The following is a 20,358-nucleotide window of genomic DNA, read 5'->3' as shown; positions in this document are numbered from 1 at the left end:
CACTGTGGCAAATTTAGATTTTGAAAAAGGGCTTTTCAAACAAACTCTGCAACACAAAGGTAACCTTGCAAGGGTAAAAGATGAAGCACTGTCCCAGGACGACTTGAACTGATGATTAAGTGACTTTACGACACAAAATCACATCAATTAAACAACTTGAAATGGTAAAATGTTCCACTTCTCCAGACAGAAAATTCAAATTCTGCATTTTCTGTAACTGCTTTCTAATTCTGGGAAAGCTCAAGCAAGGAAACCCATGCCGCTTTCTCTCTCCTCACAACTTCTATAAATACACACTGCCTGACCACAGCAAATGCATCCTATTTTTAATTGAATGCCTTTATAACTGCCTCAAGGTCTCTAGACTGGGCATTCAAGTGTGCAGGCAGGTCAGAGGAGTCAAGCTATCTAGCCTGCATTTTTAAAGACATGAACCAATTATAATGATGCTTTAATCACAGGATAAGTGAGAGCATTTGGTTCTTGATTTTTTGTTTATAAGAAAAAAAATATCACACACAGCCTAGTAAGATGATCCTACAAGTGCTAGAGTAATAACATATCATACTACTCAAAGTACAGGGAGTGCAGAATTATTAGGCAAATGAGTATTTTGTCCACATCATCCTCTTCATGCATGTTGTCTTACTCCAAGCTGTATAGGCTCGAAAGCCTACTACCAATTAAGCATATTAGGTGATGTGCATCTCTGTAATGAGAAGGGGTGTGGTCTAATGACATCAACACCCTATATCAGGTGTGCATGATTATTAGGCAACGTCCTTTCCTTTGGCAAAATGGGTCAAAAGAAGGACTTGACAGGCTCAGAAAAGTCAAAAATAGTGAGATATCTTGCAGAGGGATGCAGCAGTCTCAAAATTGCAAAGCTTCTGAAGCGTGATCATCGAACAATCAAGCATTTCATTCAAAATAGTCAAAAGGGTCGCAAGAAGCGTGTGGAAAAACCAAGGCGCAAAATAACTGCCCATGAACTGAGAAAAGTCAAGCGTGCAGCTGCCAAGATGCCACTTGCCACCAGTTTGGCCATATTTCAGAGCTGCAACATCACTGGAGTGCCCAAAAGCACAAGGTGTGCAATACTCAGAGACATGGCCAAGGTAAGAAAGGCTGAAAGACGACCACCACTGAACAAGACACACAAGCTGAAACGTCAAGACTGGGCCAAGAAATATCTCAAGACTGGTTTTTCTAAGGTTTTATGGACTGATGAAATGAGAGTGAGTCTTGATGGGCCAGATGGATGGGCCCGTGGCTGGATTGGTAAAGGGCAGAGAGCTCCAGTCCGACTCAGACGCCAGCAAGGTGGAGGTGGAGTACTGGTTTGGGCTGGTATCATCAAAGATGAGCTTGTGGGGCCTTTTCGGGTTGAGGATGGAGTCAAGCTCAACTCCCAGTCCTACTGCCAGTTTCTGGAAGACACCTTCTTCAAGCAGTGGTACAGGAAGAAGTCTGCATCCTTCAAGAAAAACATGATTTTCATGCAGGACAATGCTCCATCACACGCGTCCAAGTACTCCACAGCATGGCTGGCAAGAAAGGGTATAAAAGAAGAAAAACTAATGACATGGCCACCTTGTTCACCTGATCTGAACCCCATTGAGAACCTGTGGTCCATCATCAAATGTGAGATTTACAAGGAGGGAAAACAGTACACCTCTCTGAACAGTGTCTGGGAGGCTGTGGTTGCTACTGCACGCAATGTTGATGGTGAACAGATCAAAACACTGACAGAATCCATGGATGGCAGGCTTTTGAGTGTCCTTGCAAAGAAAGGTGGCTATATTGGTCGCTGATTTGTTTTTGTTTTGTTTTTGAATGTCAGAAATGTATATTTGTGAATGTGGAGATGTTATATTGGTTTCACTGGTAAAAATAAATGATTGAAATGGGTATATATTTGTTTTTTGTTAAGTTGCCTAATAATTATGCACAGTAATAGTCACCTGCACACACAGATATCCCCCTAAAATAGCTAAAACTAAAAACAAACTAAGAACTACTTCCAAAAACATTCAGCTTTGATATTAATGAGATTTTTGGGTTCATTGAGAACATGGTTGTTGTTCAATAATAAAATTATTCCTCAAAAATACAACTTGCCTAATAATTCTGCACTCCCTGTAGATCAGATGGTAGACAATCATCAAGAGTTACCATCATAAATAAATTATATATCTGCAGCACATTTAACTGCGTTTATATGTTGTTATCTGGCAACCTTCACCCCTAGTAAAGCCCCACCGATATACATATGGGCACAGCCTGATATTAGCTGTTTGTCAGTAGGGCTGGGCCATATTATACCGTTCACGGTAATACCGGTATAATGTTAGGCAACGATAGGAAAATGAAATATCGCGATAGAATGGGAGTAAAACGCGCATGCGCAGTGCCTTTGTTTTCATACGCACATGGCCGATTGTTGAGTGAAACAAATGAACCAGAATTGGTTTGTAAAAATGGTGCAACTTCCGTGATGTGGAACTGGTTTGGTGTTTGTCCGTCAGATACACGACAAAGCACATTTTTTTGCAGAACATGCAAGCGGCCGTTGTTATTGTCATATTTGTCGGACTAAGATGCTCTTAAATCTGGGAGTAATCTGGGTCCTAAACTCCGTAATCTTCAGGTCAAACAACACTGCAGCATCACTTAGAGTTAAAAACTGTCTAAATTCTTTCATCTTTAATAAAACGATCAGCATTGCGGCTTTACCAGGTGTAACTATGAAGTTTAACTTCCAGGCATCCATGAAAACTAAAGTTATTACATTTAACGGAGTTAGACGTTAGCAGGAAGCTAGCGGAAGTTAGCTCGCTAGTTTCGCTAGTTACCTAAGCATGATATAGCATGTTCTGACTGAGAGATTTCTGAAAAAAATCAAACGTACAGTTCTGCTATCACTTCCAACATAAATGAAGACAGGAAACTAAACAGCAGTGACGTTTGTAGGGTTACTGAAGTTGGGCTAGCTGGTATATAATGATGTGCTACGTGATCGCTAGCGACACAGCTATGTTAGCATAACATAAACAGTGAAGCTGGAGGACGAACACTAACACTTTTCCACTTATAAAAGTTAACGTGAAGGTTCTTCATGGTTAGAGACAAATGCAATCGCATGGCAGGATGTTGTAAACGGACCAAACTTCAGTCAGGAGAACAACTGAGATAATCCATCCACAATATGAGGTTAGTCATTAATAGACTGCAACAACATGGGAATAGAGCAGCTGCCAGAGAATTCAACATTAATGAATCAATGGTACAGAAGTGGAGGAAGCAAGAAGAATGAGTTTAATAAAGTTTGATTTATCTGACTGCTTTGTTTCGCTTAATGTGCCTTATAATCCCGTGCACCTTATGGTCTGAAAAATACGTACTGCACACTGCAGTTTAATGTTGCAAAGCACCTCTTTTTAACTTCAGTGGATATTATACATGGTTATGCTCAGGATATGTCAGCCCATTTCTACTGGAAATGCCTTTTGGTTAAACTTTCAGCAAGGAATTTGCATTTGCACTGTTACATTTTTATAAAGCTTTAATGTACATAAAAACCAGCTTCTTGTTTAAGTGAAAATAAATGGAAGGTTGTCTTTTTGCGCTAGTAATGTTGTGGAGTTGTATTTTGTCTCGCATCAATTATATCGTCGATTATATCGTTATCGCAAATTTTCAAATATATATCGTGATAAATATTTTTGGCCATATCGCCCTGCTCTATTTGTCAGTGTATCAGTATTAACAGTTGATCAGAGTAGACCCAGGTGGAGCGTAAACGAGTGATGCACAACTCGTGAGAATAAAACAAGTTTATTTTTAATTGTAGTTATTTTCTCTCATATCTAATAAATAATGACACATAAGACATGTCAGGGAAAAAGTCATCAGCCTGATTTATAAATCACCAAATACGGTATTGGTATCAGGCTAAACCCAACTTCATATCTGTAATACTAGAGGATCACACTTTTTTTTTTTTTGTTTTTTTTTTTTTTAAATTGACAGGATATTAAAGGAAATGAATTTAAAAATGTTGCTTTGTCTCTTAAACAAATGAAACGTCAGCTCATCAACGAGACCCTCATAATGATAACTCTTTTGGCAAAGGTCAAAAATCGAATCCCATTACACGAGAAGGAAGTTGAACATCAGACAAAGCCCACGAGTGCCAATTGGGGTTTTCGTGCCATCAGGTAAGTACTCCTAGCAAGCATGAAAAGCGTTAGGGCTGGTATGGTACTCTCCAATACCACATAGATGCTGACCAGAGGTATGAATAGCCCTCCTCACAATAGCTGAGCTGAATAGGCAGAATAGGCAGTTTATGAGAGGGCGTGTGTGGGGCAGTGGGAGAAAAGACAATAAAGGACAAAATAGCAGCTCTGCAGTCCACACAAGTCACAGGACAGACAGTGTTCCAAAACGTAGTGATGTGGTGATGAAAACATGATGAAAACACACTGTGCTGAAGCACAAATACTGCAGAAAATAGAACCCATAGCTTAATCTGGAGGCCTGATTAGCTTAGACCTTCACCTTAGACCTTTAAACGTATTCACAGAAAACAGCTGCTCATTCGGGCAATAAATCTGATTTTTTGCACAAATAATTAAATTAGCAGCTCAACTGAGGCAGCTGTGACTGCGAGCAAAGTGTGTCAAGGTGACACAGCTGAACGGGCAATTCAAGCAGATTTCAGAGTCATGGAAACAAGCTGCCTTATTGTGGAAAGAAAAAACAGACACAAAGGCTGAAAGAAGTGAAACCAAGCATTTATGGGGAAAATTTAGGAAGTATGCTGGAGGTAAACACCTATGTTTGTAGACTAAGCTACACTGTGACCTTCTGCCAGAGGCCAGTCCCAGCTGTTCCTCATTAAACAAAAGGAATGGTTCCTTAAAGGTCTGCTGATGAACCAAATACTATCTTCCCACCCATATACTTGCCACACATCTAAAGTTTCTACCTTCACTTTCAGTGTTGTGAAACTTCCCTTATTAACTACTCCATGTTCAATTTCAAGCTTCATTAAAGACAACACTAGGCTTGCATACAAAACGGCTGTATCAGAAAAAAATTGTATTTATATTTGCGCATATAGAAATTATGCCTATATACCATCACTATTACCATTTGTAGAGCTACCACAGCTATTTAGGTCTGTTGCAGGACAAAGAGCATAAGTGTGGCACCCTAAAATAACACAAACTCTAATCAAGGTCAGCTCCTTAAAGAAATAGTGAGAGAGGCTGTGGTGGTGGTGGTGGTGGTGGAGTAGTCAATCAAATGCAAAATTAAGAACTGGACTATTGACTACTATTTTTTTATACATTCAAATTTCTAAACATTAAAAGGTTAAGCTTAAAGTGAGAAGTAAGAACAGCTTTTATGTGTTCATTCCCCTTTTTTTGCTACATACTGGAGTAAAGAGCCAAATTTTAAATCATGCAGAACTGAAAAGGTTTCCTCACCACAGGCTGCCTGCACATGAGCCCGAGCCTTTCCTCTGGTGTTTTTTTTCCCCCTACTTACAAAATGCATGAACACATTTTTGCTTCTGCTGCCATCACACAACTACATGTGAATCTAAAAGACAGAGTTTGAAAAGGAAATGCTTTTAAACATTTCACCCATTGTTTTCTATCCATATATCTCTGCAAAAATGTAAACAGTACACAATAACAATTGGTTTGTACACAACTGCATTTCAACGGGCTGACATCCATCTCAAGTTTTTGCCATTTTGCTGGTTTATCTCTCATGAGTCGATGATTGAAAACAAATGGGGCCCCGCCCTTGCCTGTCCTTGATGTCTTCTGCTCAGTGACTGCTGGGGCTGGATCAGCAGAGATCATCAGGGCATCTGTTTATCTCCATTATTCTGGGCCTGCCCTGTGCCTCCCATTCATAACATTTATTTGGATAGCCTATCTAAAGCTACCTACCCATCCAAAATTTTCAAATCAACTCTTTATACCTTTAAAATTCCAGTTGAAATGTCTAAAAGTCCAATTTATATTAAATCACACTGATTGGTTAAAGAGACATTAGCTTGTGAATGCTGTTAATGTTTTGCAGAGGACTCAAGTTTAAGTTGATGGAGTGCTCCAGCCCAGAGTAGATCCCATTCATAAAACAACAGTGGGTATATGGACTGAATACACTCACACGCAAAGTGAATGAATACTAACTACAGAATGGCTATTATTCTCCTTATTATTCTCGATTTGACAAGTATCTCATCCTTATTGTGATACGCCACTATGTTCCACGTCTGTATGCCAACATCCAATTAATGCTCTCCACTCTAACTTTATCCCATAATCACTTAAACCCCACTGAGTCCTGACCACACTAGTCCCCCCACAGATATACCATTTATATGTTGTTCAATTGTAGGGGACAAATACAGAGAAACTCAATCTCCAGTCTAAATGCAATCAAATCCAAAAACTACCTTTACAGATGATGCTTGAGTATGATCCGCAGCTCATACATGAATGTAGAAATAAGGAAAACAGCGAACAGCATGAATAAAAACACATCTGATAAGGATAGGAGGAAAAGGCTCAACTACTTAATTGTTTGGTTATTCCAAGAAATTCTGGCATAAACCACAAAATCCAAATTAAAAAATAAAATCCAGTCTGTCGCAACGTAGAGCTTAGCAGTTTATTAAAAGAGTGCATGGTCTTGGTCACTGCTGGAAAGACTGTAATTGTGGCTCTACTGACTGTGATGGACAGATAAAAGGTTTTAAAGATCACAGAACCACTGCGCAGATCAGTATTGTAAGGAATTTAAAAAAAAAACTAATACAACAAAACAGAGCCATGAGGGTGAGAACTGCCAGGCTTGAGGACTGCTTGCAGTTAAGTGATGGAAAAATCTGAAAAAGTGAGATGGAAATGCTTCTTCAATAGCTGCAAAGAGTGGTTTAAAACTTGCACCATGAAACCATGATAATACACTCGGAAAAGCATGAAACTCGATTTGCATCAACAGCATTCAAAAACTAAAACGCAGAATGAGAAAGTCTCAGATTTTATTTAAGTATTTCCCCTGATGTGGCTTACTTAAACTGCTGTCTCCATCAAAACTCCTGTTATCACATTTGACCACCAGTAAAACATTTTTAAAAAGAATAACATATTTGAATTCAACTGCTTTGATCCAAAGTAGAGTAGGAAGGAAGCGTTTCTCACACCAAGCTTGAACCATTGCACTTAACCATAAGGATGATCTATTACATGTATTTAACAAAAACACGAGAAATAGATCAAAGATACCACATAAGGGGTCATAAGCACCACAGCATGTGTGCCATTACACAAACAAGAACCCCAACTAAGATAAAATGCGGTATTATGGAGAACGGTAGTGTCCAGCATAAAGCCATGTAAAGAACAAAACGCTGACTGGGAGCCTGCTCGGAGCTGATTAGAGCTGCAATACAGTACAAGGCAATCACGGGGGCTGCATCTCAATAGCCTTTTGCTAGCATCAGCCATCAGCGTCAATACATTTCACATCCCGAATATCCCAAATCACTACCGCCTTACTTCACAGTAAATCCCGTTCAGTGCAAGTGGCACGCAGTACAGCCTGAGGTCTGCTTGTCTTTTTTACTTACAAAGAAACGCTTCCCTGAATGTCCAGGCGGCTTCAAATCGCAGTGAAGTCAAGCAGGCGAGAAAACGAGCAGGTAAAACAAAAAAGAAAAACAACATCAACAAACACCGTCTTATCCAGATGTGAACGTTGCAAAAAACGACGTGAACAGTTTGTCAGTGAAGAACAAGCGTGCGTCGTGGAGTGCGCTTTCCCCGTCCGCGGCTGCTCTGCTCTCACACACGGCTCAGTGTGGACTGCTGACTGCCGCGTGCGCCCTGTAGTAGGGACACAGTGAAACACGAGAGGCGATGATGTCACGGTCCGGGTTTAAAGAAAGGAAGGTAGCCGGTGGCGTTCTCGCTTTTTTTTAATATATAGAAAAGCACAGCGGTACAAACCCGCCAATACCACGCTGGCACAGCCTGACTCACGCAGGCTGAAAGACTTGAAGGGCTCCCGTGTGGTGAAGGCGAAATTAAAAAAACAAACGGAAGACTGGTGGACTTTTCTCCACAGTAGCCACACAAGATTTATTCTTGAAACGCAGTTTGCAAATTTCCCAAACTCCTCCGCTCATATGGGATGGGATGGGGTGGGGGGTAATATAACTGCATGGAAAAATACGGGGAGCCCAGTAACAGCTGGACACATTTATAACTGAACCACATCTGAGATGGAAACATACACCATCCCTCCGATGTTTATTTAGGAATGCATCCAGGCAGGTCAATAATGTGAATATCAATGAGTCTGAGCGCTGTAGCTCCTGGGTGAGCCGAGCTGTGTTATTTCTGGCATTTACTGCCTTAAATATGAGTGTGGGTAGGTGCGCCTCCTTCAGCTCATTCTTCAACAAGTCCTGACAAAGGGCCGTGTTGAAAGTGAACTCAGCCTCATCCTGAAAATATTCTTTGGATCATAGCGATAAAAGTTGCTGTGAACATGTGGAAAACATTGAAGCCATTGTGTAAGCACGCTTAAAACATTTAACTAGTTTTTCTTAGCTCTGGTTTTTGATTCCTTTGCATCCCAGTTACTGGAACTGTACCATCTCTGGTTGAGGCTTGTTAGTTTCAATAGGACAGAGCAAGAGAAAGAAGTGAATATCAAGTAGATTCAGCAGGGAGCCCGCAGCTATTGAGGACATGAAAGCACGGACAATGACCCCAGCCTCTACCAAGAAGCCAAACAGCTCTTCCACTCATCAACCTGCTGGGTGCAGTGAATGGTGCAGGAAGACACCCAGGGACAGTCAATGCACTCTTAGCGGCTGCTTTTCTCTCCCTTTTGCCTCTGTTTAATAATACTTCAACACTCCTTAAGGAGTATACTGTATCTCTCAAAGAGACAGATAAAAAAAATGCCTTCAAATACTGAATGTATTTTTTATAGGCAGAAAATGCAGTAAAGCGGAATTACACATTATAACGCCATCTGTAATACGTGAACTACCTTGACCAGCTACATAAATAATGCATCGAGCTTCCATTACAAAGAGAGCAGTAAAGGGGGTGTATTCACTCCTTCAGCCATCCTTGGTCCTCCAGGGAGAGCCTCCATGTTGGCGCTCAGAGCTAGGGGATATGGCCACCACCTGGGGCACAGAACAGACACCATACCCCAAGAGAAAGCAGAGGGAGATGGGAATAATGAGTATTTGGCACATATATGATAAGATATTTAGTGACCCAATCCCAGGAAGATGAATCCATGGCGAATGAAGATCTTGTGCTCCAACGCCCACAAAAAAAAAAGTGTCAGAGGGGAAAGTCAAAGCAAGCTGTTCAGCCATCTGTGTATGTGCTGTGTGGCGAACATGGTGGTTTTATCCAGGATGACTACATCAGTGTTTGCTTTCAGTGCCCAAATCAAACAGCAAACAGCAGTCTATTAATCTACACAAAAGTCTGTCCACTGCCAAGGTCTTCACTTTGTTACATAAAAGTGTGACAGGGTGGTTACAGACGACAGCGCATCCACACATTTGATTCTCACAAGAACCAAGCTCTGTTTAACAAGTTTTATCAAAGTACTCCCTTGGAAAAAAAAAAGTTTCTATCTGCTCACTCGTTGTAAAGCTTGATTTATAGTCTTGTGTTGAATCCTATGCTGTAGTGGGAGAGAGAAACTGAGATAATCATGTTGCACTGTGAGCCAAAACACTGAACAAAAGTTACTCTTACTGTAGGAAACAGAGAAGACTTCAGAATCGATTTAGTCTATAGTCTATCTAGAGCTATGAAAACAAATAAAAACAGCTTATGTGCTTGGAATAATACTAGCTATTGCATTAGCTGTGCACCAGTCTGCTTTGCTGAGATGTGTACTGTGAGCTCTATGAATCATGCTTAATTCCATTTAAGGGCATCTATGAGAATAAAAAGAAAATGTAGCCCTTGCAACCACCAGGTCTGTCTCAGTTACCCCAAGGCACAGATCTGCAGGATGTTTTCAAAATCATACATGTCACAACTTCAGTAGCTCAGATTTGTGTGCCTGGCGGCTTAAAAAAAATGAAACCAGTCCCGATCAACCCAGCCACTGATCTTTTGTTACAATTGCAACTGCATGCTATTTGTTGTCATTTTTTTCATTTTTTATAAATTAGGAAGCGTGAAGTTAAACCTCACAGCAGAAAACCCCCAGAGAGGTTTCAGTGGGAGTGAGAGTCCTAAAAACTGTTCCAAGAATTAGTTTAAGTGGTGGTATAGCCAAACCAAGGTTATACAGTCTGTTTCATCCCAAACCAAAACTCAGCTACACTTAATTTTATGGCAGTGCACCATTAAGCTTTATGAGCGAAAGGCTAACACAGTGGGGCAAGCTCAGATCTGTTGATGTTATCACAGCAGAATTATTTAACTTCACCCCTCCTGTCTGGCTGTCCAAGCTGAAAGCCTTTAAAGAAACAATGCACCTTCTGTGGAAGCAGATACAGAGGCTGTGAACAATAGCAACATCTGTGCAACATAATGCAACTTGAACAACAAACCTGTAATACACCAACTTTAAAAAGGATCCTTTGGAATTGCACCTTATCAGGCAGGTGATGAGTTATGTGTTAATGGTTTTCTGTTTTTGACTTATAATGAAGAGAGAACCCCTCTGGACCTTTATTATTTAAAAAAGTTAAAGGTTTCATAGTGTGCATGACATGCTATGTTAAGAGTATAGTAAGTCTTTTTTGAGGTTGCTTAACTTGGATTGGATAATAGAAAAATTCCATTGTATTTATGTAGTGCCAAATCATAACAACAGTTGCCTTGTGGAAGTTTATATTGTAAGGTGAAGACGCTACAGAGAAAAAGCCCCAAAAACAACCCACCACTTTGAGCAACAATTTGGCAACAACAGGGAGTAAAAACCCTTCTTAACAGGAAGAAACATCCAGCAGAACCAGGCTTGGTCAGGTGTCACAGCTTGATTGCATTGTCACGTCATATGAGAGTTTACGGTCCAACAATTTTAAATCCACTTCAAAGAAGTCTCAGTAATCCTGGCTAACAGCAGCTAACAGACGCTAACAGCAGCAAAAAACGTAACTTATTAAAAACAGAAAAGTCTCATTGACGTGTATCTCACTCCTTTCATAAAGGTTTAGAGTCTCTTCCAGAGTAATAGATGTTAACATTTGGCATATTGACAGCTGAGGTAAACAGTGGACTGACTGCCCACACTCACCACAGATGAACAGTGGCCAGAGTTGTTTGTCCTACAGCGGCCATTCTAGCTAGGATTATGCACTTGAATTGGAAGGGTTAAGAAAACAGAATTCATTTGACAGAAATCTGCAATGTACTGACATCTAGTGGTGAGATTTTACACAGTGTAACTTTAAAGTAAATTTTGGGTACCATTAGGAGCTGACTGTGCTTTATTCTGTTCTAAAAGCATAATAATAATACTTAGTCTAATAACATGTGGTTAATGTGCATTACAGGACCTTTGGAGCCACATAGTAACCTAACAAAGAAGCTAAAAAGTAAAAAGAAATTTAAAAAACTTCTATACATTGGACTGATTATTAGTGGGCAACAGAGTGCTTCTCTTCAGGTGTAGCTGGAACTAGAAGTTTCATCTCGTTCTCGGCTGACAGATCTCAGGGAGAAGCTTTCAGACTCATTAACTGCCCACTCAGAGTCAGTGAGAGACAGGAAGGGAGAGGAAATCGCTAAGTGTTCACACTGTTTATCCACTCTCAAAGGAGCCTCTGCTACCTGCCCACTCGCTCTCGTCTTTGGCTCTTTCCTCTTCCACCTACACTCCCAAGCTCTCTCCTTTGTCGCCAAGGTGCAGATTATTACCTGCCAGTGTTCTGAAATGCTGCACGTACAATGGCTGCAACTAGCAGTAGCCTGAGGTTCTACTGTGAACAAGCCACACAGAATCAAAGCGGCACGTTTTCCAGCACTCTGCGGGGGCCTCTGTTCCTACTGTGTGACAGCGAATAAAATACTGCATGCATAAACAGTTCAATTCCCAGCTTGTCCCCAGGGAGCCGGTGAGAAGACGGGCTGATATGGCCACCCTCTTGGTGTGCCAGTGTGTGAGAATGGGGGTGTCTCCCGCTCCAGTAATTAGCTGAGTGTGTCAGATGGAGCTGAAAAACATTTCACTCCTGTGTGCCTGAGTGAGCGCATCCAGACACACAAGACCAAGATAAAGTTACTCTAATAACATCAGTGAATTACATTTTTTTTTATTCAATAAAGGAATCGGTGAACACTGAACTTGACTGATTAGCACTGATTAAACCAAGGGATCCGAGTCAAAGGACATGAATTTGGGAAGTGTAATCTGGAATGAAAAACTATGCATCTTTCAGTGCATTCAAAGGACTTCTTACTAATTTGCGATAAGGCATGGTATGCTGCCCGAGGAGATACAAGCCACCACTGATGCTATCCAATACAATACAAGAAGAGCAGCAAAAGAGAGAGAGACTACCAGAGCTGTTTCTATCTTTGTGTAGGAGACATGGTTGACAGGAACTGAGAAATCCCTCAACAACATAGGGTCTTATCATCTGCCTGGGTTACAACAACGAAAGCATTTACATGTGATGCAAACAAGAAAGCATTTCTGAGGAACCAAACTGACTGCAGTCATTGTGTTTTCACTGAATGAAAACAGTCAACTTGTACGATGTTTTTACATAATTTGTTTTTGGTGTATTGAACTTGTGTAAAGATCTTGCACTTAGCATTTTGAACCACAATGGTTTTCTTTGTTAGCGGATACAATGAAATAAAGATTAGTTTAAATCAACACACACACACACACAAAAACAACAAAACAACATGGCTAATTTTACAGAGGCAAACAAGTAACTCAGTCAATAACAAGTCAAACTCACAGTCTGGCAGGAAGTCTGGGAGAAGTGAATGGCAGTGTAGAATCCTACTGACTGTAAAAGCTGGCTAGAAATCCCTGTCCCAATGACATGTTCAATCTGCAGCACATATTGTAATCGGAGGAACGGGTTATGTTAATGTTCATGTTCATAGACCAAGATGCTAAAGTCACAAACACCAAGGGATGGAATGAAATTTATGTCAGCAGGGCAGTGAACCTGCAGTATTTCTTAACCACAATGTGGGCATTGTGAGTGACATCACAGGTAAGCATGTGAACAGAGGGGGTCGGACTGACTCACTTCACTGCTCAGGCTTATTGTGAGCATTAGCAGTACTGACAGTCACACATTCCAAAGTTTACTAGTCAAAATACCAACAGTGATGCACTCTTGCAAAGAGGCCTCACCCAGCCCTTGTTGCAATCGCGTCTACATGCTGACCAGGCTCGACTTTTTTTCTTTTTTTCCCCCATTAAATGTAGAGTACCAGCAAAAAGTGCAGGTGCTGCCAATGCCTATCGTTAAAGAAATATGTACTGATGCTTTACATCCATCATCAAACAACTGTCAGCATCAGCCTGTCAACTTTTGTTTACACCAGCGAGGCAACCAAACACAGAGGTAATTATTTGGACATGAATAATTTATAGTTCAACGCTCAAAGTAAACTTTAAAACCTTTAGGTAAGCAGAGCATCAATCCACTGGGCTTCAGTTGTGCAGAATGATGAGCCAAGTGTATTATACTGTATGTACCCCTAGAAAATAAGTTGCTTAGATTTAGCAATATACAGTCAATATTTTTTCCAGAAAAAATATACTTGCTGGTTCTGCATAATTAATACAAAGAGGACGTTTGTGCCTTTATTAAAAAGTAATACATAGCACTACCTCTTATTTGGCACTTAGATCTTTAAATCCTACTTTATATTACTTTGCCTGAGATCACACAGAAATGTCCCAGTTTCGTGTAATTTGAAGGTAATCTGAAAGACTTGTAAAAATGTTTAAGAAGAAGAAAGTGAAGAAATGGTGCGAACTATTTGACGTAAAAGATGAAAGTTTGCATCCTGGAATTTTATCCATCCAACTGAAGCACACTCAGGTAGACTGAATCGCCTCAGCAGAGGCTTGTTAACGTAATAAAATATGGCTGTACAACCAAGTCTACACACTATATTGCCTACAGGCTGCAATTGTGATAGTGGTTAAAATAACATCAGTTTAAGAGTCACAAATCAAACCACAGTGGTTGAAAACACAACGGTTGTGTTTCCCCATTCACAGTTCTTAAATGGTTTAATAATGGAGTTTCAGAGCATAACAAAAATAGAGGATTTCGATTACATAAATTACATAAATATCAAGTAATCAGCTGAAAAAGTTGTCAAATTGCCTACCAGACACTAGAGCACAAAAGCCTATACATAATAAGAAATAGTGGGCACACTTTCTGTGAGCAAATGCTGGTATTACAGTATAATATTAAGCATCAGAAGTCAGGTCTTATTCTTGCTGAGTTTCCTAAATCGACACACAAGTTGCACACAGTTCATCACTGCGAGCCTAATGAACACATTAACTCTTGTCTTTGAGCATAATAAGCCTGTCAGGAGAAGATAATGCAAGCTGAGAAACTGATTTGTTAAAGCCAGTAATGACAACCTCTTCCACATGCACAAGGAGCCCCTGTAACCAACCACAAAACTGATGATTATACAACAATGGAGAGCCACAGTGCAGCATGAAAAATACTGTGGCTCACTCTATCAGCTTATTTCCTTCCTGAGATTATTATTTTAGTTACAGATTGATCACAGAGAACGGATGCCGGATCAGCTTTGCCACACGAATGCCCACCAAACACTACAGCAAGTGAGCCGAGTCAAATTTTACGCTGTGAATGCAATCAGCTCTGCTGCATCAAGCTTGAGGCAATATATGTCTGCATGTAGTACGTTGTCAGTTTTATTTAAGATTTATATGTGTATAAAAACATGAATGTGATCTCCTTTTCAAACATCCATTGCTTTATTTTCTCTGATTTCTACACAACGTTCATTTATTGCAGCCTGAGGGACAATCTACTGACTCCAAAGGCAAATCTTTCTCTCATAAGTGCTTCTCCATTGTTCACAACAAAAGATCTGAATGAAACACCACAGTTCAGGGACTACAACACCAGCTGAAATACTCCCCAATAAAACTTGTATGACACTCAACTGAAGACTAAGCTAACTGTCTGAAGCTATATAAACAGGAACAAAAGACTGAAATGGTAAAATGTGTCTTTTGACTTGTTTAGAGAAAACCTTAGAATAGCTTCTGATAGACTTCGTGTTATCTGCATGGGTCGCTCAGGCTCTTTGAGATGTTATTCTGCTTTGGTTTCACTGAATACAACCTATCCCACTACGTCTTTAATTCTGCCTTATCTATAAATAAAAGAGAGCTACAACTACTAGATAATTAAAGACTATAGATATTTAATTCATTAGGCATTTCAAAGCCCAAATATTACATCATTTCAGCATCCCTAATATGATAATTTGCTGACTACTTTGCCTTTTGAGTTAGTAATAGATTATCTTCACATTTGAAACTGGAGAACTAATAACTAATTTAAAGACTTCAAGGCCAAAAAGACTCAAAAGACTCAGTAGAAATGCCAGTGACAGTAAAGCTTACCATAGCCAAAACCCTCGAATAAAGCATTGGCATATCATTTTTAATTCATGTGTTGTCTCCTTCTTTGTCTGAATCAACAAGCCTGTGCTGTGACAGACAGAAAGAGAGGGAAATGTCTAAAACAAGGTTTCGATCCACTACGTCGCCCTCAGCAGTGCTGAGCATGCTCAGTAAGGCTGCCAGGGGGGCAGGCTCCTGCTTTGGCCTACTTCTGATAAAACCAATAATGTCATGGAAAGTTTCTTTGCACTGTGTGTGTGTGTGCGTGTGTCTGACAGACAATGAGTGACAGAGAGGAGAGTGTGTGGCCTCAATAAATGGGTAAAAATCCAATTTAATCAGCCAAAGCAACAAGCAAAAAAAATACCACCCCTGACGGGGATTATTGGTCTGTCCATCATCCAGAATTTTAACAGGCAAAGACTGCAGTTAAAGGACAAAGCACAACTTAAATTGCAGCTGAAGGAAAACAACTTTCATTCTAGAGCAACAGAAAGATTTAAAGAACGGCAGCCTTTAGCCGACAATGTAATGAAACGCCATACAGGATCTGTTCAGCTCTACTTCCTCTGGTCCCCAAGCAAGGATAGCAGCTAGCGTGAGCAGAGACATGGCGCGGCAGTGCCGCTCTCACTTTGGTGCAGCTGATTATAGAAAAGCTGACCAATGCAAGTGGGTCAGCCGCAAGAGTGACATACCAAGATACCCAAGAGACAGCAAGAAAGCAAGAGAGATGGCAGAAGTTCATGTGAGGTTAAAACTTCAGAAGCTTTCCATGTTGAAAATTAGAAGGAGGCAGACTTCAGGAGTAAACAGTGTTTGTTTACACCTCAAAGAGTCAGTAATCATGGACAATATTTACTAAAATATGAGTGGCACCTTAAAATTACATGTATATTTGTTTATTAGAATCACGTTTTCTAAGCTCTTTTTTGCTTTTTCTTCTTTTATTTTATTTTTTTAAACAAGGTGAGCTCTGTGGCAACAAAAATAAGAACACTCATCGTATGCTGTGGATTGTCAAATATTATCAGCTTCAGGCTGAAGCAACGCAAACAGCAGATGACTAAACAAACATTGTGGAAAGCACATACTCGGTCTCTTGCCTGCAGTTTCAGTGCCTAAAAAAAAACCCCAGCATATAAAGTTACTGAATCTGCTGTACAGACTAATTTTTGAAGGCCTATTTGTTTCCTCTGTTGTGCATTTACTGAATTATGTATAACATGTATTAGATAAAGCAAGTAGACTGCAAAAGCAAAAGAACCCCCCCCCCCCCCGAAAACTTAATATAAGACAGGAGCTGTGAACAGACATAAACCCCAATAGATATACAGACTTCAGTGCAGCACCAAACAATTCAGTCATGGACACTCGATCCAAGGAGAAATGGATTGGTCACAGCTTCGAAACTTCAACCTGACTGCTGTCTCTTCAGCAGGCCTAATCTGAGCCAGCAGATAAACAGAGTACACAGAGAGGCAGCGGTGATCTTGAAAAACAAGCTGACCCAGAACATCACCGCTCCACAGTCAGAGGTCATCATATGTACTTAATTTTTAAGTCAACACATCCCGCTGTGTTATTAATATGCGTAGAGGCATTTTGACGCAGTTTCCATAATGGTATCTGAGATATTCAGTATATCTGTGGAAGCACCAAAATAGACCAGAAACACAAAAAAAGCTCAGGTAATATTTATTTTAATGTAACATGAAAATGTTAAAATAAATCTGAAATAATCTTATTTTAAGTTTTTGTTTTCAGTGCATTAGCTTGTTTGTTTTTATAGTGTAAAAATGGTCAGCTTCAGTCTAGTTTTCATTAGCTTCACTGTTAGTTTCAGTCTTTTTAAAGATCACAATAAAGAGGGTGTTTATCAAGGGCAGGACTTATGAAGTTCAGATTAGATATTACAACACAAGCATATGAGATTTTGAAGGCAGCTGACTCACAGTGATGTAGACATACCACATCTGAGTAAACAGGCTAGTTGTGTTGACATATTTGACCACACTGACAAAGTCTAAAACTAAGGACATTACTCTATTGTTTTCATTTATTTTAGTTGGTTTTGTAAGAACAGAAAGCTTTCATTTATTTTATTTTTTTTCAGTTAAGGACATTGCTCAACAACTACAATGTTAACTACATTAACAAAAAGTCAGTCAAGCTCCAGGAAAGACCCTACAATAATACAAATTTAAACAATCAAATGACCCCTGATGAGCAAGCACTTGGCAATAGTGGGAAGGAAAAACTCCCTTTAAACAGGAAGAAACCTCCAGTAGTACTGGGTTCAGGAAGTGGCAGACATCTGCCACAACCGGTTGGGGTTGAGGGGAGGTTTATATACTGTAGAATAGAGTGAGAGATTAACAATATCTAATGACTGGATGCATAGTGGTGTAGAAACACACAGTAAATGAAAAAGGTGAAGGTGAGGAAGAAACACTCAAGGGATCATGGGAAACCCAAGCAGCCTTGGCCTATTGCAGTGTAACTAAGAGAGGATGCAGGATCACCAGATCCAGCACTCACTATATGCTTTGTCAAAAAGGAAAGTTTTAAGCCTAATCTTAAAAGTACAGCTGGTGTCTGTCTCCTAAATCCAAACTGGTTCCACAGAAGAGGGACCTGGAAGCTGAAGGCACTGCCTCCCATTCTACTTTTAAATGCCCTAGGAACCACAAGTAAGGCAGCAGTCTGAGAGTGAAGTCCTCTATTGCAGTGGTATGGTATTATGAGGTCTTAAAGATAAGATGGAGCCTGATTATTCAAGACCTTGTATGTAAGGAGAAGGATTTTAAATTACATCCTTGATTTAACGGGGAGAGAAACCAATATGGGAGAGATATGGGTTCTCTTTTTTTAGTCCCCGTCAGTATTCTTGCAGCAGCATTTTGGATGAACTGAAAGTGACAACAAGTGCACTTGAAAGGCACCAAGACAACCCCCAAAAGGGAATGTTTTTACAGGTGGTGGTCACAGACCATTGCTCTTTCCTTATCCCACCTGACTGATTTTTCTCTAGTTTTGCTTTTTTGCTAGTGCCACTACAGTACCACCACCAGCACATTCAGGTTGCTCAGGTAGTCCAGCTTCCTCAAGGATGACATATCCTTGCATACTGCCACAACTAATTTTGCTGTCTTGTTCAGCAGACTCTGAAGAGAATGGAGGAGATACCATGAGATGGCTCATTAGACAGGAAGAGTGGGACAGGACAGTAGAAGGTCATCAGCCCAGCAGCAGGACCAGTATCTGCTCTTTTGTACCAGGAGAAACAGGAAGAGCAGGAGGAGCAATGCCAGAGCCATGCAGAATCACAAGCAGGCTACTCACAGCCATGTTTCTGACCAAAATGTGAGACACAGACTTTATGAAAATGGCTGGCGTCTTTTAGTGGAAACTGTGTTCACAGCCCAGCAGAGAACACTGGCATTTAACAGACTACACCAGAACCATTTCTGAAAGGAGCAGATACCAGTCCTGCTGCTGGTCTGACGCCCTTTGACTGCCCTGTCCAGCACTCCCTCTGCAATGTTGTGCCAAAGCAGGTAAAACGCATTCAGAATTGTTCCTGCTTCCTCACTGGACAGATTGAACTTTGTGTTACACTATGATCAAAAAGTGGCAGTGTAATATGTTCTTCACACTTAGCTTTAGTTTTAAGATTAGTTCAGGTCAGCACAATAACCTTAAATTAATAACTCCAAGTAACACTAAGTGTAATTTATGTATATATGACTTTTTTTGGTGGAATGCATAAATAAATTCCCAAAGATGGTCAATTTCAGCAACCAGTAATGCTGTTGCAGTAGCTCAGTATGTTACATAATTTAAGGGTTATCATGTAAAAAGGGTAAATAATCATCATAAGAAAAAAATGGCCATTATGAGAAAATCAACAAGCCAAATTCCTCACTTCCATAACCAGCCGAATCACATCAGCTGTGCTAACACAATCGGTTAGAGACTTAATATGATAAGTTTGCATTAGGTAACATGACATGCCTTTAGAGCAAGAGCGATTGTTAAAAGGCTTTTATATGCTTACAGAAATTAACAGGTATTTATAGCCTTATGATCAACTTACACTGCATTAGATGAAAACAAATGTTCCCTTTTTAAAACGTTTTCAAGGTAAACCCAAGCTTTAGAATACGGCTTGTAAGATCTATAGGTCTTATGATTTAGTCATGAAAGCTGCATCTTCGCAGTTTTCTCGTGCAACCTATTTATAAGGATTAGATATAAATTATAAATATTAAAGTAAACAGAAAGCATAAAACTTTACTTCTTTTACTTCATGAATGAATCATGAGGTTTATGAGAGTACAGCACAGACATGCACGGTTGGCAGGAAGGGGAAAAATCTTTCCATTTATTTTCCATGCAGGAAATAAGCATTGCAACAACAACAAGAAAAAGGTGAAATAAAAATGCGGGGTCATAAGAGCAAGCCAAACAAACGGCATACTCGCTGAGGCTTCTTACGTCCTGATTTGACCCTCTATTATAGCATCCTGTTAATCCATATTTGAAATGGGGCCAATCAATGCCACTCTAAAACAAGGGCTGGGAGTGTGCAGAGGAAGGCACAGCTGACAAATTGAGGACAGCTCTCTGTGCTGAGCAGTCAACTGAGTTAGTGACTCAGTCTAATGGCAC

The 20,358-nt window shown here is 40.2% G+C and overlaps 1 protein-coding gene across 12 annotated transcripts in view; it reads right to left on the bottom strand.

The window, feature by feature from the left end:
- Window positions 1-20,358, bottom strand: part of LOC101463790 (pleckstrin homology domain-containing family A member 5) — a 90,501-nt gene that overhangs the window by 43,307 nt on the left and 26,836 nt on the right. Inside the window, exon 1 of one of the 12 annotated variants that reach the window (XM_076885928.1) lies at window positions 7,661-8,184. The exons of the other annotated variants lie outside the window; for them this stretch is intronic. The gene's annotated coding sequence lies outside the window, so the exon portion shown is untranslated. Of the gene's footprint in view, window positions 1-7,660; window positions 8,185-20,358 lie in introns of those variants that run through there. 12 annotated transcript variants of the gene reach the window in all.

This window comes from Maylandia zebra, linkage group LG7, assembly GCF_041146795.1.
Source record: "Maylandia zebra isolate NMK-2024a linkage group LG7, Mzebra_GT3a, whole genome shotgun sequence".
NCBI lineage: Eukaryota > Metazoa > Chordata > Actinopteri > Cichliformes > Cichlidae > Maylandia > Maylandia zebra.
The sequence above is the reverse complement of the archived record's forward strand: the minus strand, read 5'-3'. Positions and strand labels throughout refer to the sequence as shown.